Source organism: Eucalyptus grandis, chromosome 1 (assembly GCF_016545825.1).
Source record: "Eucalyptus grandis isolate ANBG69807.140 chromosome 1, ASM1654582v1, whole genome shotgun sequence".
In the NCBI taxonomy this organism is placed as follows: Eukaryota; Viridiplantae; Streptophyta; class Magnoliopsida; order Myrtales; family Myrtaceae; genus Eucalyptus; species Eucalyptus grandis.
In genome coordinates, this window is record NC_052612.1 from 39625897 (window position 1) to 39638828 (window position 12932).

Below are 12932 nucleotides of genomic sequence, written 5' to 3' on the forward strand. Positions count from 1 at the left end.
CCGCAATGTTGCTGAGATAGATTCCTTTCTGCATTTGGTTTGGCTGTATAGAATGTTTAAGACCTCAAAGCGCTCTGGCGGCGGCAGCAGCGGCGGCACTGGGGGCACTGGGGGCACTGGGGGCTCTGGGAGATCTGGGAGCTCTAGTAGCTCTGGCCCCTCTTGGGGCTCTAGCAGCTCTGGCCGCTCTAGCAGCTCTGGCAGCCATGGAAGCTCTGGGAGCGATTGGAATCGGAATCGAGAATTCGCATTTAACATTTTCACGTGAGTGCGCTATATGAAGTAGATTTTTTTCCTTTTTAATTGTTAGTTGCGGTTGTTCTTACTATTTAATGCTTTAATGCATGACAGGGATGAATTCAAGAGGAGCCAGCAGTGCAGATCTATGGTGAAAAAAATGGTGAAAAAATCTGTAAGTGAGAAATGGGCGGCTCTGTCCGAGGAGGTAAGATACGCATCGTTAGCTCCTAACTCCATAAATAGATGCATTCTGATTCGGCCCTCTCTTCACGCAGGAGAAAGAATGGTACGACAAGAAAGTCGTCCAAAGGAGTTTGGAATTCGAAGAATGTTACCAAGTTTATTTGAAATTGATGCAGGTAAATTTTCCTATTGTTCCTTTTAAAGGAAATCTTGGATAAATGGCTAAATGTAATGTTTCATCTGTGCTAGGATGCGGGCTGGGAGCATGAATAGTCTTCAATGTAGGAGGAGGAGGAGGAGGAGGAGGAGGAGGAGGAGGAGAGTCTTCAATGTAGGAGGAGGTGGTTTACCAGGGAGTTCTGCAAACTCTTAAGACATCTATTTTCTGAGTAAAAATTTGCTGATGATAGTACGTCCAAGGCTTATGTTCTGTTTTGGCTGTTAACATCCCCATGGGAAAATTTTGTGGAATTTCCAGTCCTTCCCATGCTAAAGGGTGACGCCATTCGTTTTGCTTGTTTATCGACTTTATGTTCAAGATGATTGAGCAATCTGTACTAACAAATGAACTACGTAGGATGAAGCCACTTACCCTACTTCAGAAGGGCATTAGCTTTTGAATAGTGTGCTCTAGCATGCAGAGGAGGCACACATCTATTTTCTGAGTAAAAATTTGCTGATGATAGTACGTCCAAGGCTTATGTTCTGTTTTGGCTGTTAACATCCCCATGGGAAAATTTTGTGGAACTTCCGGTCCTTCCCATGCTAAAGGGTGACGCCATTCGTTTTGCTTGTTTATCGACTTTATGTTCAAGATGATTGAGCAATCTGTACTAACAAATGAACTACATGAACTACGTAGGATGAAGCCACTTACCCTACTTCAGAAGGGCATTAGCTTTTGAATAGTGTGCTCTAGCATACAGAGGAGGCACAGATGTGAAGATGTGTGCTCATGGTCATCTTTGGTATGTTAATACTGAGAAAAGACCAAATCACTTTTGGTCTCCCATATTATTTAATGATGTGCTAGTACTATACCAAGTAGGAATGAGAAACCTAGTGATCCTGCTTCGACTGAACATTTTAGACAGTTAAATTCCAATGCCTCACTTGTTGATAAAAGGAATGCTGGATTTCAATAACGGCATCCAGGGGGGCATTTTTCTTCTTAAGAGTTTGAAGGCCACTGGTTTGATCGGGCAGATAATGTTGACTCTGTATCTTAAAAAACTTGTTCTAATGTGATCTCAAAGGTGGCTCGATGTGTCGTCGGTCGTCTCCCTCTGCTATGCTTTGCTGGCTTTAATTTGGTGTTCTTGAGCATGTTTCTGTCAATTCTGTCGTACTATTTTCTCATTTACTTTACATCTGCACCGCAAGTAGCACTGGATTTCTTCTGGCTTTCATTACCCAGATTACATTCTTTCTTCTTCTTTTCTTTACCGCGATGCGGCCAACTTTTTTGAGCATCGGGATAATGTGTTTCTATTACAGAGCTTATTTCTGCATGCTAAATGTACAGCTCAAGTTATCTGTCTTTTCCTATCCCTTAGTCTAATCGCTAGGTTCACTGTAATGGCTATTCGGAATTTGCATTCACTCCTAACAGGCTATCGGCTTTACTCCAGAAAATTCCATTCTGAAGGGTGTAAGTGATTCGCAATTTTACTTCTTGAGGCGCTTACTCTCGATATTTGAAGTCCATTGCAATGCCTGTGCCACAAGAGGAGAATTGCAGATGCTTCTTTTTTTAAAACTAATTCCATGACTACTGTATTCGCTTAGTGTACTCATGGCAGTTGAGAGTGATCAATAGTGTGAGATTAATGTAGGTCCTCTGTACGAAAAGCAAACCAAATTGCGATGCCTGTCCCATGAGAGAGAATTGAGACACCGTGCAATAATTAGAATCGGATGGAGAAAGTCCAAGTTAAATTTTCTAGATTTAATATCTTCCTTACACACGAACTAGGCAGGTGCATCTATTTCTGGTGCTGTTGGGCCATTTGATTTATCCTGATTACCACTTTATATTGCTTGAAATGTAGAATATTAACAGGATAGGAGGGGCAAAGTGGCGGCAAAACATGGGATAAAGAATTCTATTTTCTTGTCAATTTCATACCAAATAATGCGGCATAAATTTCATAAAGCAGGAAACAGAATTGGGGCATCATCATCCGTATTTTCAAAACGGTCACATAATTTGAGCTTTGTCATTCATCTGTGGACTTTTAAACAACTCAAGAACCTGACTGAAAATGAGAGCAGCTATTTCATCAAAGCTACCAGGACTGATTGTTGCGGGGAATTCACTTCAGCCATTTTCAACAAATTCTATGAGGATTATGGTATTGGGTGTCAACAAATTCTATGAAGATTATGGTATTCGGCATTTCTTGACGGTTTCGTATTCTTCTCTTCTTGACAAAATGCAAGATGTGTAACTGAAATGTCGAATAGATAAATAAAATGACAAAAAGGATAAAAAGATATAAAATCTTCTTAGACTTGTTAATTGAGTGGGTTGGTATTAGACTTTTTAATTGAGTAGATTAGTGTTTTTCGTCTCCTAGTTTCACTTTGAAAATTCCTAATTAAAATGAATATTTTGCAAATAAATGAAATAATAAAAAGATTTAAGAAAATCTTTAGTTTAAATTCAATGAGCCAAATGTTCCCGTCCTGTTTTTCTAATTGTAGAATAGATATTAATTAACAAAAGAACTGAAAAATTGGAACGTTATCAAATGGTTGGAGATGCAAATATTGCCAAACCCGCCAAAGATTTGCCCGCACGAGGAGGCGCTCCAGACGGCGAGCGCCTGCCGGTTCTCCACGTCATCACCCCCGCCGAGCCAAGGCGATCCATTTCTCCAGATCCTCGGAGCAGTGCTCGTCTCGAATGCCACCGCGTTGCTACGGCGGCGACTCTCCTCCTCCTCATTCTTCATGGCCTCCCGTTCTCCCCCGCAGCTTCGCTCCGTCCCTCTTCTTCGCTCTTCCTCTTTCCGGTTAAATTTTCCCGATCCTCTCCTTATAGAGCTAAATCTTCTCCATGACCTCGACGGATGCCAGAGATTTCGTATGGCGTGCCTTTTAAGTTTCGTTGTTTTTATTTTCTTTTGTTTTTGATCGTGTCGGTGTCGACTCTGCTGGGCTGGAACAGCCGGGCGTGGACTTCGCGTTGGCCGCATTACCTGGATTTGGAAGGATCGCGCCATGAACTAATTCTAGGAAACCCAATCTGGCGCGCATGCCTTTCCTACGACGCTTGCACAATAGCCTGTTCGCCATTACGCGATGGTGAGAACTGATGTTCGATCTTTGAATTGAGGAATCGCCCCCGGCTTTGCGGGAATTCGTGCTGGCGAAGGCAGCATGCTGGGCGAGGATCTCTGGACCGATGGGCTCGTTTGTGCCTTAGAGTTTAGACGGGCAGGAGGAGAACGAAGGAGCGCGAGTCTGGATGTCAACACAGTGTTGCATGCCACGGCCAGGATTACGGAAACAGTGCCGCGGCCATTCTCTAGAAAAATTTCGAGGGGGTCATTGGGTGCCGATTGGCTGGGTTAGAATACACCAACTCGTCCAGCCCGTTGACTTTGGGGATAGCGAGGATGATGTCGCAAATGCGGACACAGCAACTCCATGCTGGGAGCGGCCAGTGGGCCCCACTTGGTGGTGCCATGTAGTGGCTGATCACCCATTCGTCCAATCATGGTTGAGCAATGCACAGTGGCTACATCCTGCCATAAGTATTTCTCTGCGCGATGAAAGTAGGCTGATGAGTGAACGAACGAAGCACCTTCTCTATGTGGCAATCAAAATGTGTAATGGTTGACATATCCTTTCGTGGACGGTTTTTTACAAATTAGAAGGGATTATTTGCGTTTGAAGTTCGGATATTCTTAAGATGTCTGATTACTGTCTTTCAAATTAGATTGATTTAAGATGGTTTGCTTGCATTTGACTTGGTTCAATGCCTTTCATACTCTTGGTTTTCCTGCCTTTCGACCCTCTCGACAAAGAGTCACCGCACGGACATCTTTCTTAGGTCCGTGATACACTTGTGACTGAACATCTGAGCCAGTAAACTTCCTTTTCCGTTCAAGTATCCTTTTCTTCATTGTAGTTTGTTTTCTTGATCCTCAGTTTGCTTCTGACATTGCTGTGAGTGTGAGCAGGAAGAAGATAGCTCAGTAAATGCCAGTCTACTATAATCACTAAATAGACATTACAATGCCACAAGAGTCTTGTAAACCTATTTTCCACCTCCAATAGATCCTTGTGGAATGAGCAAGTACAAAAAAAATGGTGTGGTACAGAATTTCCAGTCCTGTTTTGAGATAATGTAGTAAAAGATTGGTTGTTAGGCTGCCAAGATTACAATCTGGCTCAGTCTTGCCTAGGTTAATGTGAACATTCAAACATGTTACGGCAAAGCTTCTATCACAGTGGAAAGAGACTGGAAATTCTGACTAATCAAGGTATGAGTACAGCCCAGGTGGAATGTCAATTTCTCAATGAGTTTCATATGTCACTACAGTTTTGAAGAATAATGACCCGGGGCTCAAGATTGACCAGGTAGTAGACCACAGATCACAAAGACTTAGTGTCATGGGAACAAGTACATACAGACTCGCTGTTTCTTTCCACCTTCTCTGCTACATAATTTGGTAAGCCTCAAATGTATGGTGTACTCTGATTTTGACTTCATTTCCTTACAGGTTCCAGTTAGAGTTGCTGGTGGCCTTCCATTTGAGATGTCAGGGCAGTCGGCTGGTGATCCATCATGCATCGATGAAGATGATATACCCATTGTTTTACGGTCATGGCAGGCTCAAAATTTTTTACTTGCGTCACTGCACATCAGAGGGTCTGCTGCCGTTATTAACATCTTAGGTTTTTCGGAAGTTCAGGTTTGTCCATCAGATTTGTAATTTTTTTTTCCTGGAATGTATCTTCTTTTCTGCAATTTTTTATTTCCAAAAGCACCACTAATTTTCTTGTCATTCTTTACGTAGGAACTGCTTGCTGCTGGAGGTTCTAACATCCCACAAAGCATTCATGAGGTTGTGGCACATCTTGCCTGTCGCTTGCCACGATGGATGACATGTGTGTATAGTTTTTGTCTGATCTAAACTTGCAAATGCCTTGTTGACAGACAGCAGTGTTTGCTGTCAACAAATAAGGCGAATCTTGATGCCCGCCTCATGAAGGTCTGATCTCCTTCTACCTCAAAAAGAATGCTGCAATGGATTTATTGGCTTGTGGACATGGGTTCTCTGGATGTTCACTGGCGATGTTTTACTCCAAACATTCTATGTACTGGGAGTAGCAAGTTTGCCACATTTCTGTAGCGTGACTACTCATTCATTCTGTCGACTACCTCATAAAAAGGGAAGAGAGTTAAATCAAGCAAGCAATGTAGGTGTGACTTTTCTGCTTTGGCTATTCATGCAACAGAGCGCACAGTTTCTTGGTTCCATAGGTTCTGGTTATAGTTCTGTAGATCCTCCTATTATCTTTTTTGAGTCCCAGAACTTGAGATACATTGGGTTTTGCACTTGATGATTTCATTTCCATTTGATGTTTTACCCTTCTAATGTTGGAAATTAGCATATGTTAATCGGATTTGGACAGTAATGTAATCAAATATAATTTTTATACTTCCACACAGCGTTAGTTTAGTTTACAGAAAACTTATTACATTGCATCTGTTGTCATTTTCTTGGTTTTCTGCTAATTCATTTTTCCTGGTTCTTTTCTAGATTATTCCACAAAAACGTCTTTGGTGCAGCTGATGAAATTGAATTGATGCTTATGAACAGGTGCTCCTTATGCCACCATCTTTTGTTAGAAGCAAAAGTAATTTAATGCATATTATATGCATGATACATACGCTAGATGTTCCCTTTTCTCCTCATGGATAGGAGAAGCCTCGAAGGCGGGCATTTATTTACGATGATTTTAAATCAAGCGATCCAAAGGTTATCAACCTAGGTACACTTCTATTCTTCTAATGGAACAATTCCCAGCGAAATGATCGTTGTCTATAAGTGTGCTTTGCTTGTCGCACATCTAGGTTATTAGATTTGAAAGATCATTATCTGTAAGTGTGCCTGGCTTGTCGCCATTTTAGGTTATTAGAGTGAGAGAGGAAATAGTATTTGAGCTTCTTCAGCACTTAGGAATGCTGCACAAACCTTGCTAGAAAGCATACGAAAGAGCACAAGGTAAATAATTGAGTAACAAGAAGCAGTCTGTGGCCGGCTATTTACGATACAAGATGTCTTGCAAAGTACAGTCGTGCATGGTTACAGGTTTTCCTACAGTTACAATATCTTTTAGCCTTTTCTCTTCTGAATTTTGTGAGCTATTACATGCAGGTATTGAGCATATAATGAGCTATGTCACTGATAAGGCCTCTGTTTTTGGTTATTTATAAGTTAGCATTAGTTTTGTAGATTGGTGGGTACCATTGGTGGTTGTGATACTTGGTGGTAGTGACATTTGAAATTGCAACAACTAACTTAGAGGTTTCCCGACTGGACTCCTTCTAGAATCATTCATGTCGACGAGCTTTATCATTCCACTGGTGAACCTTTATATATAAAACAATGATGCAGTTACTCTTTATAATATGTCCAATAACCATTTTATTCTATATTTTTTTGTTTGGCTCAGTGCGGTGGAAGTGTTGTGAAAGTATGATATGTTGCTTGTTCTCATTCTTATATGCCAAGTGTTTGCTCACATTTTCCTATTTTTAATTCTAGGATAAGAGCCTCACTGTTACACACAATCTAGGAGTTTTTGGAGGGTGTGGTCTTGTCCTATCTATCATCATTGGACTTTTTGGAATCAATGTAGGTGGAACTCCAGGATCAGATCATTCGCCTTGTGTATTTGCTCTATTTTCTTGCTTCCTACTCTTTCTGGGAGCTGCATTGATCGCAATTGGTCTCCTTTATGTTGGCATAGAGAATCCCATTGTTGAAGAGAATGTTGAGGTTAGAAAGTTGGCGCTTCAAGAGCTGGCTCAAATGCTTCAACATGAAGCAGAATCTCACGCCCAAGTTCGCAAAAATGTCCCCAGAAAGAATGTTCCTCCTATTGCTGCAGATCTACTCCCAAATGGTGCGGTTTATGCCCTCCTCAGCCGAAAACATAACATCAAAGTATGTCCAATGTGCGGATAATCTATTGCTGCTCCTTGAGATGTCAAATATATCTATGCAATTCATAGTCCTGATCTTTAGCCATCAACTAAACCTTTGCATTGAAGTTCGTTCTTGGTTGAACACGGTCATCACATTTGAAAGGTCACTTGTAATATTCTTCCAACAATCTTAAGGATAATTTCGCTCCTCGAAGTACGAAACTTAGGCTTCAGAGGCTGTTCTCCCAAGATACAACAGACATTCTTTTATATTCCATACTGAATATTAAAAGAAAATAGAATAATATTATGTGTACAACCTAGTAATGAAAATAAAAATATGTGACGAAATAGCGAAAAAAAAAAAGCAACGATATTTTGATTTTCATATGTGGATATCACTTTTCAAGTATGTTCAAAGTAACTATTTATAGGTCATAGGAAAAGAGTCGTTTGCAAACTGTTATAAATATGTTGATAATTAATACATAATTATTACAAATAATTGTGGTTTATAAAGAAATAAAGCAGATGTTATAAAGTCGTGCAACCGTTAGAAAGCCGTTATATGACCCTTGCAAAATTAATGGAAAAAAAAACCATTACAAATTGATAACAGTAAAATACCATTACAAAAATTCATACTTATTTCAAAACTATTGAAATATCCAACAATCTTCTACATATTTCAAAAAGTTTTGAAACGAGAAATTAGAATAATGCTGGGTTATTTGAGAGTACTGCATCGTAGCTGGTGCTTGTTAGGTTATGAACTAGCTCTAGAAAGAATGGAACATAATTTACGAAATAATTGGTGAAGCTTGAAACTTTTATGAAGCAAGAAATTTCTTTTGTGAATCATGATTTTCACCAATCACGTTGCATTCCCACAAGGTTTGTTATCCAATGGATTTTGCTCTAATAGGCCATGCGTGTGCTTAGTTTATTCAAAAGTGCTCTAGATATTATCGCCAATAATTCTCATAGGAGCGGCCCCACTCCACATTTATATAAGCGATTCCATCAAGTGCCTTATGTAGTTTAATACACTATCAATAATGGCTATGGAATTTAATTAAGAGCTTAGCTCAATCTCTTTTTCCTTGTAGTTTTGCACTATTTTCTTCTCTTTTTCCTTGTAGTTTTGCACTATTTTCACCTTAGGAGGGACAATAATTTTTAATAGTGCACTAGATCAATAAATGACTTGTTATTACTCTTATGAACCTAATTTATGGGATTACCAATCACATACGACATAGGTTGGGTTACCATCACTATTGATTTTTTTTTAATTAACTTGTGCCATTCCCAGAGGATTGGCCAAAATCCATTTCTAACTTCATATAATTAATGGACATAATTTCATCTCTCAATCGGATGTGTCCATTTTTACCATTGAAATTTTTTCATTGCAATGGTTATTGTCACTTGGCAATCGCAATACTTAAGCATAAGGTGTCAATTTCTTTCCAAAGGAATATCTGTTAAGAGTTTCTCAATTACTTAGTCTCATTTTTAGATATAAGTTTGAGACGAATATTCCCTTTCTTCAAGAATGGGGTTGTTATCAAACGACCAAAAATAAATATTTTTCTTATCTTCTTGTTCCTACTGAAGTGTAGGAGGATATTTGCACATACGTGCCTAGTAGCACCTTAGTTTACTACCCATTATTTCACATTGATCATAATATTAGCCTATAAAATAACCACAATAACTACATCATCAAATCATCTGTATCAATCAAGTTGAATTTTGGTTTAGCAGGATTGTCATTCCCCCCACAATTTCGTTTGGTTGATTTCAAAACTACAGTATCTCTACTGAAGGTGAAAACATAATCTATAGCGGATTTTGTCTCATCTGAATCTAGGATTTAGTTAACATCACAATATACTTCTAATACAATGGAAAATCCACCACGTAAAATGCCTTGATTATATCACTATGAGGCATCCCATAGAGTAGGGAACGTGTAGCCTTTAGCCATGTCTTCATATCAAATTGTCAGACTATAAATCAATCTTGGAGGCATCCTTAACAATGATAATATCAATACAAAGAGCAAAACAACCCATGACTAGAGCCCATATCATATAAAAACATTTACCATGTCATAACAAGTAATATAATTAACATCACATCAAATGTGTAGATATACATGTTCATGTTCATGTTATAAAACAAGATAATGCCAATTATATTAAATATGACCGTGAATCTTTTCACCAACCATCCAAAGCTAATCTACACAAACATGATTATTATTGTTGAACCTATTGTTATTATTTCTTCTGTTGATTGACAAATGGAAATATAAAATAGTATCTTTAAACAAATTTTAGTTTAAAGACGACTGGATGTCACTAATTATGAGATCTCACATGTTATTTAGAAATTATGTTAATACAGTTTCATATCGTTGAGAAATTACATTTAGGACCGATAAGAAATAGTGTGTATTTTGATCACATATTGTTTAGAAACCACCCGATTCTCGGTGAGGTTACACCTTAATCAATACCAATGCCAAGGATCCAAGGGCTGTCTCCTCGAAAGAGTTGGGATCCATCGTTCTCTCAAAGTGTCCTCATGCTTAGTCTCAGCGGGATGGTCGTGGTTCATCTAGGACCAAACCCCCCTCCCCTTCTGTTTTCCTCTTCCCCTCTCCCATCTTTTCACGAATCCCTCTCTCACATCGCCCACAGCCGTTGTTTACCACTTGTAGATCCATCGTCCATCCATTTGCGAACATAGTTTTCTCGACATCCACGAAATTCCTAGACGTAACGAATTATCGTTTTGTCATTGAGTGTCTTTAAATTACTTCTTAAGCAACTAATGATTATCAATGAATTCACTTTTTCTCCGGACCCCGTCATTATTTATTAATGCTAAGGAGAGCGGTATAATCTCGCTACATTATGCATATCGATTCCCTGGAATAGTGGAATTGGCTTGCTCTGGTCCAAAACATGATCAATTGTTTAAAAGCTTGGAGCCACCACAATCCAGTAGGTCGTGAGCAGGAGACTGTTCCTAGACCGAACTCTCATAGAAAGACGCATCACTTTCGATGATTGATTGCCAGTATTGCAGAGCAGGCTTCCCACGATATTTCCCCCACTTAAAGATGCCATTCAATCTTAGAATACACACGTTTCGAAGGATCCCGTGCCTCCCTATCTTTTGAGCTTCCGTTTCCGAGGGCTGATCATGTTGCCCAGTTTCGGCCAGTAGTGCTTTATCCATGCTTCTGATTCATTTTTCACGGCGAAAAGAGTTCGAGTACCGTTCTCTCACTCGTGAAGAAAGAAATGGACAATGCTTGGTGGGCAACCACCCCAAGGAGAATCCATCAGACCCTTCCTCTATGAAGAAAGCAACGAGCAAGAATAAGCCAAAAGAAATCTTCAAACGCCCCTCTCCTCACCTCTCACCTCATCAAGAAAAAATGACAAAAAAAGGACCCTTGCCCTTTGCTCCCAGCTCATGACCTCTACCCTTTTCCCTGTTGTGATGCAAAAGGAGTCTTGTTTGTTATCTCTTTTATGTCTCCAATCCCTTCATGTTACCTAGCAGGGATTCACCAACTGCCCAAGCCATAAGGAGACAATGATGAAAGGAGACCAAGAGAAGAGAAGAGGGGGGGACACCATCCACGATATTTCCCCCACTTAAAGACGCCATTCAATCTTAGAATACACACGTTTCAAAGGATCCCGTGCCTCCCTATCTTTTGAGCTTCGGTTTCCGAGGGATGATCATTTTGCCCGGTTTCGGACAGTTTTGCTTTGCCCATGCTTTTGATTCATTTTTCACGGCAAAAGGAGTTCGAGTACCATTCTCTCACTCGTGAAGAAAATAATGAACAATGCTTGGTAGGCAACCACCCTAAGGAGAATTCGTCCGACCCTTCCTCTATGAAGAAAGCAACGAGCAAGAATAAGCCAAAAGAAATCGTCAAACACCCCTCTCCTCTCCTCTCACCTCATCAAGAAAAATGACACAAAAAGGACCCCTGCCCATTGCTCCCAGCTCACGACCTCTACCCTTTTCCATGTTGTGATGCAAAATGAGTCTTGTTTGTTATCTCTTTTATGTCTCCAACCCTTTCTTGTTACCCAGAAGGGATTCACCAACTGCCCATACCATAGGGAGACAATGATGAAAGGAGACCAAGAGAAGAGGGGGGTGGGTGGGACACCATCCACCATGTACGTCACCATCTCCCAATCAAAGCCAAAAATATGAGATATAAAATAAATAAAAATGAAACACATAATCACCTCACTATCACACAGCTCCTTCATTACACTCACTCTATATATAGCACACGATCTGCTTCTGCTCTTCTCCACCCCGGCACATTACTGTCCTTAATATGGATAATGGTGCTCGCCTATTTCAACGATTTAATGAGTTCACTACTGCCCAGCATGCATGCGATGACATGAATTCAACTTGGCTCTCACGTAAGTAGTGCGGTTGTTTTTGCCAAAAAAACTTGGCAAAACAAAAAAAACAGTCGCACTACTCCAAAAAAAATCTGGCAAAAAAGAAAAAAAACAATCACACTACTTACGTGAGAGTCAAGTTGAATTCATTTTCATCGCATGCATGCCAGGCAGCAGTAAACTCATTAAATAGTTGAAGTAAGCGGGCACCATTATCCTTATTAAGGACAGAAGTGTGCTGGGGTGGAGAAGAGCAGAAGCATCGTGTGCTATATATAGAGTGAGTGTAATGAAGCTGTGTGATAGTGAGGTGATTATGTGTTTCATTTTTATTTATTTTATATCTCATACTTTTGGCTTTGATTGGGAGAAGGTGAGGTGCATGGCGTGTGTGCGTCTCTCTCTATATATATATAATTTTATTTTTTTGGTAATCGAGGATTCGCTTGAACCCCCTTCGCTTACGTTATTCGGGGTCACAAGGTCCTCCAGCACCTAGTGGCACCTTCAGACTTTAACACCGATCATACCCTGAGGAAACTCTTATGTATATTTTATTGTTTTTAGACTTCAAGAACGGGAAGGCTATGTGCAAAGACTCAACCAAGCAGAATATCGTCTGAACCGCATCCTTAATAGGATAAGGGGAAACGATCTTTTGGTGCTGTCTTCGCTAGCCCAAGCCACAGCATTCTTATCGTATGGGGAGACTTGTGCAAAATCGCAGTCGGTTGCAACACGTCTGGATTCGCATCGCCAAAGTGGAGGCCCGGGAGGACATACGACGCCAACTACAAGATAATGAATTCACGCCTGAGGACACCGACATGCACCGACATGTATTTCTGCCTACCGCCCCTACAACAACCCCCACCAGCCGA

At 40.3% G+C, this 12932-nt stretch overlaps 2 pseudogenes; both read left to right on the forward strand.

Moving 5' to 3' along the window:
• The window catches only part of LOC104441931, a 56848-nt pseudogene extending 55160 nt beyond the window's left edge, over window positions 1–1688 (forward strand).
• A 2114-nt stretch (window positions 1689–3802) lies between these two features.
• Window positions 3803–7631, forward strand: LOC104457302 (annotated as a pseudogene).
• The last annotated feature ends 5301 nt before the right edge of the window (window positions 7632–12932 follow it).